A 6,031-nucleotide genomic window follows, 5' to 3' on the forward strand; every position below is an offset into this window, starting at 1 on the left:
CATCCTTAGTTGTTATTTATTTGATCTTAGCGTGTACATATTGAGCCAGGTTTTTGTAAGCGCAAATCTGACCAGCAGTCTCTATACATTTGAACCTTTATACCACTACACAGATAGTACAGCAGACATGCATCCAACATCAGTCAAGTGTTATCTCCCCTGAAATCAGCACTGAGGTGACATTAGGGACAGGCTCTCAAAATATGTACCATGCTATTCCCTCCAGGAACAATCTCTTGATTAAAACTGATGCTCAATCTTTACATTTTCTTGCCGGAACCACAGCCGTTGGTGTCGCTGATGCTACCCTGATCCCTCTATGGTTCTCAATATCCTCCAGTACCGCAAATCCGCTAAAGACCGCAGAAAGTTCCATGCCTGCCACCTTTAAATAAATGTAAATTTGTACCCGATCTCCATCTTATCCTCCATATCATCCTGTCTCCGAGCACTGAGGGAATTCCTCAATCTCTGGTTACTTCCTACCTGGTAGACCCAAACACTTCACCTGACTGTCGTANTGACTGTCGTACTGGCTTCCTACCAGATAGACCCAAATACTTCACCTGACTGTCGTACTGGCTTCCTACCAGATAGACCCAAACACTTCACCTGACTGTCGTACTGGCTTCCTACCGGATAGACCCAAACACTTCACCTGACTGTCGTACTGGCTTCCTACCGGATAGACCCAAACACTTCACCTAACTGTCGTACTGTGACTGTCGTACTGGCTTCCTACCAAATAGACCCAAATACTTCACCTGATTGTCGTACTGGCTTCCTACCAGATAGACCCAAACACTTCACCTGACTGTCGTACTGTGACTGTCGTACTGGCTTCTTACCGGATAGACCCAAACACTTCACCTGACTGTCGTACTGGCTTCCTACCGGATAGACCCAAACACTTCACCTGACTGTCGTACTGGCTTCCTACTGGATAGACCCAAATACTTCACCTGACTGTCGTACTGGCTTCCTACCGGATAGACCCAAACACTTCACCTGACTGTCGTACTGTATTCACTATAAAGAGGAATTAAGGATGCAATGCATTCTACAGCACCATACGGCCATTATGTCCATTTACAACTCACCAGTGGTACTAAAGGCCAGATAATAAAAAGCCAGGTCTGAAGTGTTCAGAAACATATACCAAGTAAGAAAGGAAAGGTTAACACTTTCCCATGGGGAATACCTCTATATTGATTGAATCAAACGTCGAGTTTGTAGTATAAAGATATGGGAAACCTAACAAGAGACACATTATTCATTAAAATATTGAAGGGTGAATGTCTGGAAGCCCTATGAGGTGTTCGTGTGTTTTTGCATATAACTTGTGAATTACACTACTGACTGGTCAAAAACGTTAATTAATGTAATTGTTCTAAAGTTTTCGGTCAAAGAAAGGGTTTCAGTGTTGTTGATTCAAGGTCAAGGTCACCTTTACTATTTTTAGAAAATCCATTGTCAGCTCTCTAGAGGCTTCATTCCTTGAGAGATTTTGATAAAACCTCACACAATTACAAAGGATCATAATATCTCGGACAATTTCAAGTTTCAGGGTTGTTGGGTCAAGGTCAAGGTCACCGTTACTCTTTTTAGAAATCTGTTGTCAGCGCTCTAGCGGCTTTATTCCTTGAGGGATTTTGATCAAAACTACACAATTACAAAGGACCATAATATCTCGGACAAGTTTGAATTTCAGGGTTTTTTGATCAAGGTCACCGTTACTATTTTTAGAAAATTCATTGTCAGCGCTCTAGCGACTTCATTCCATCAAGGAATGTAATCAAACTTTTCACAATTACAAAGACCATAATATCTCGGAGAAATTCGAGTTTCAGGGTTGTCGGGTCAAGGTCAAGGTCAAGGTCACCGTTACAATCTTTTTAGAAAATCCATTGTCAGCGCTCTAGAGGCCTTAATCCTTGAGAGATTTTGATCAAACTTCACACAACTACAAAAGACCATAATATCTCAGAGATGTTTGAGTGTCAGTGTTGTCGGCATAAGGTCAAGGTCACCATTACTATATTTAGAAAATCCGTTGTCAGCGCTCTAGCAGCTTCATTCCTTGAGGGATTTGGATCAAACTTCAAACAAAGGACCATAATGTCTCGGACAAGTTTGAGTTTCAGGGTTGTAGAGTTGAGGTCAAGGCCACCGTTACTATTAATACAAAATCCTGGACAAGTTGAAGCCAGTGATGGACTGATGATCGATATATAATAATCGAACATCGATCGATTTGTCCTGTTCTATTCCGATTATCGATAACAAATTCCATAATCGATATAGTTCAGGTACAAGCTAATTGTATACTTTTCATTTTCCCAAATTAACACCAAAGGGCAACATTTTTGTAAATCATTACAGTGTTATAACTAGCGGGGGCCGGTAGGGGTCATGTATTGCTTAAACAATACTCGGTATGCTTTTTATTTTTTGCAACGACATGGCACTGACGCTATTTTTCAAGAAGATAATATATGCGCCTGCGCTTAGTTACCAGTCGCGTTAGCAGAAGAAGTTTTCTGCAGTAAAACGATGCGTTAAGAAACTTCCAAACAAGGCGTCTAACACGCGGGAGCTAGCCCAAGTGTGAACGATGAATGAGACAGCACCCTAGCTCGTACACCTTATCAGTCGGTACACATCTCCAATGTGACGACATTGCAACGCTGTTATCGTCGCGTTCACTGTACATGTGTGGCTAGAAACTCGTCTGTACCTAATTGGTAGACGTCCGACCGTCCGCAAAGCGGCAAACCCCGCATATGACCGCTTGGATACAGCTGTTATGGGTGAAATCTCGAGGACATTACCTGGCAGTCCTGTATCTGCCAAAACCATCTAAAATCACTTGAAAATAGACCAATTAAAAGTGCGGCGCTTTTAACACTATAATATTGACACTTCGTCACCGACCATCGTCGGGTGTTTATAAAACGTAACAGTGTTCTTTTTACATATGAGCCAGATTCTGCTTGTCGGTTGTTTTCCAGGCGAAACTGAACAGCGTTGCTTTGAAAGATGTGTGGATACATGTAGCAATGTATACGACGTAGTCGACCGTAACCTCATCTAGAATGGTTCAGGTCTACTCAATATCACAGACCAGACAATGCGATCGGCACGATGTGAAGTCCCTGCGCGGAATACAATTGTACAGTACAAAAGTATGTGACTAAATGATAGAACCTGGGCGTCTGTGATTCCCGTTACACTTAATCTAGCGTAATTGAGACTGCTAAATGGAGATATCAGGCGTGTTTCCGACACAGACATTAGAAAGGGATCGAATGGTCAGTAAAATGGCTTCACAAAAGCTTTTGTTCAAGGAATAGATAGTTGCAGAATTGTACATGCGAGACCATGTACCATGTCGATAGGGCTAGTCTGAGGTTCAAAACTGAGAGGTGTCTGCAAGCACTGCTATCACGACTTAACGTTGGTCCTGAGGAGGATTTATGTGTACAACATTTATTTTCATTCTCTCAATATATAAAAGCATGCTAAGAGCATTAAAGGTCAATAAATCACATGGTTGTTTCCAAACCATAGTACCTGGATCATATGAAACCTTAGACTTACACAATTTAGAAGTAATAACCTTGAGCCGAGGAGGAAAACAAAGAGGACTCATCCTTTTTATATTTAAGGGATATTTATTCTATTCAAATGTTTTGAAAAAAATGGTAATTGTACACCGAACATTTTCCGGAGAATAGAAAATAATTAATTAGGTTTCTTAACGCTTCGCCCTAGAGTATCTCAAACATGCTCTATCGGCGACATGTCGGGTGATTTAGATGGCTAATCCAACACTGGTTTTACAGGAAAAATATTCTGCTCACGCGAATTGCAAGCGGAATTGTTGCAATTGTTGAATAAAAAGCTCCAGAGCCATGACGCTGTGAAAATGGGAGTATAGCGCACCCCATTCAAACTCCCAGGCACTACAATAAATTTGGAACGGTTACCATCACAACTACCACCCCAGACCATCACATCTCCGCCACCAAAACGCTCCCTTTCAACGACGCAGCTGTTCAATCGCAAAGCGTTCACTACGACGTCTCAAGACTCGACATGTTCCTATACCAAACTAGCTGTTTAAATGGATGTTTCATCCCGCTCCATGTTGTCATCCTTTGAATTTAGCACCGAAGACAATGTTTAAATTCATCGGAAATAGTCATGAACCGGTTTAAATCATTTTCCAAACTTCTTTTTTCAAAATCCCAACTTCCACAGCTGCCGTATAAGCTCCATACACGAGTAACGATGGGGTGTTTGGTACTGGTGTTAATGCTGTTCTAGCTTTCTTACCAACAGTTTCTCTTCTGCTAGGTTCGCTTCTGAACATCTTACTATTTCCTTGCTAATTTAAGTAAGTTTATACCAACTCAAGCATATCTGCCTTTATATTCATATCATATTCTATACTTAATTATGATTTGTAACATTGTCTTGATCTGACGTCTCTCCGATGTTGTTGTGAAACTCCTTTCGTTACTTCCCAAACTTTATCAAGGCGGTTTTCAAATTAAAGTTTGGTGCTTGAATCACGCTCTCAGGCCATTCCAGTTGTCCAACTTATCTCATCCAATCTAGCCTGATCTATTTCCTCAAATCGTGACTTCTCCTTGATATACCCTGTCTGAGTGAAAGCACCAACGACACATGGATCATATTGTTGAAAATGTTTCGGGAATGCCGTTCCAGATGTAAACTCACTGACATGGACGAATGTGCGGTTCAAGCAGGCGGTTTCTCGCAGTTCTCCGACTGATTCTCGGTAATCCGGTTTTGAAGCGGTTCTTCAAGTGTTAATCCGAATGTAATTTTCCTGAACTAATGACGTCACATGTGGACGTCATGACTTGGGTCGGTCCCTGGAGTTACCAGACTGCTGCAAACGGCTCCAAAGCGTCTAGCAACAACATTTCGGGCAACACTAGCCCGACTCATTCCTACCGATTTGTTGCAAACATTTTCACTCAATAGGCATAGCTTATTAAACACGTTCACCAGGAATACATTCGTTTTTTGTCTTGGGTTGTACAGATTTACACAACAGTAACGATGACGGCGGCTTGTATGTTTTCTAAAACTATTTTTAAACAATTATCCTCAGGCCTTTCTCTTAAAGATCCCAATAATTTGCGCTTTCTTCTTTCCCGAATACAGTGTTTGCATTTATCCGGGTGTAATTTCAGTTACCTTTTGTCCGACCATTATTGTAGATTGTCTAGTTCCTGCCGCAGATCTCCATTTCCTCTTGTGTCTTTATACAATGTGTTGTCATCAGCAAACAGCAATGCGTTCGAATAAACGACTTCCGGTAGGGCATTTATGTACAGCACAAACATGGATGGCCCCAGTACACTGCTTTGTGGTATTCCACTTGCGACTTGCTCTCAATCAGAGGTATGCCTATTAAGAGAGACTTGCTGTCGTCTTTTAGAGAAAAACGAAGTTTTTACATGTATCATCATACTATCACTACTGACAACCTAGATATCTTTATCTTTTCAGGTTGCAGAAGTTTATTCTGAGCATAACAGTGTCAAAAACCTTCCTGAAGTTCATATAAACACTTTGCTACCACTACACCGCCTTCATCAATGACTCTCGTCCAGTCGTCGAACTTTGAAGGATGTGGAGTATTTTAGATCTTTCTTTCGCAAATCTGAAATGCTGTGTTTATAAGTTGTTTCATTGGTGTGTAGTTGCCTGCATAAGGAGTATTGAAGCGGTTGATTCTTTGTTACAAAACAAAACAAAAATATACATTTGCTCTTTTACTTACTGTGAATGCGGGACGCATTGAATCAGAGGCGTGGGTAATGAAGCGGTTGATTCTTTGTTAATTACATTGTTCAATAAATGATCGTTAGTATAGACTTGCTTTAGTTATTTCTTTGTAATTAGGAAGTAAGAGTAGTTTTGATTGGCTAATGAAAGAAGGCATTTCATTGGATGGCTAGGTATATAAATAGAGGTTCCATCAGATGAAAAG

The sequence above is a fragment of the Mizuhopecten yessoensis genome, unplaced genomic scaffold (assembly GCF_002113885.1).
Source record: "Mizuhopecten yessoensis strain PY_sf001 unplaced genomic scaffold, ASM211388v2 scaffold2435, whole genome shotgun sequence".
NCBI lineage: Eukaryota > Metazoa > Mollusca > Bivalvia > Pectinida > Pectinidae > Mizuhopecten > Mizuhopecten yessoensis.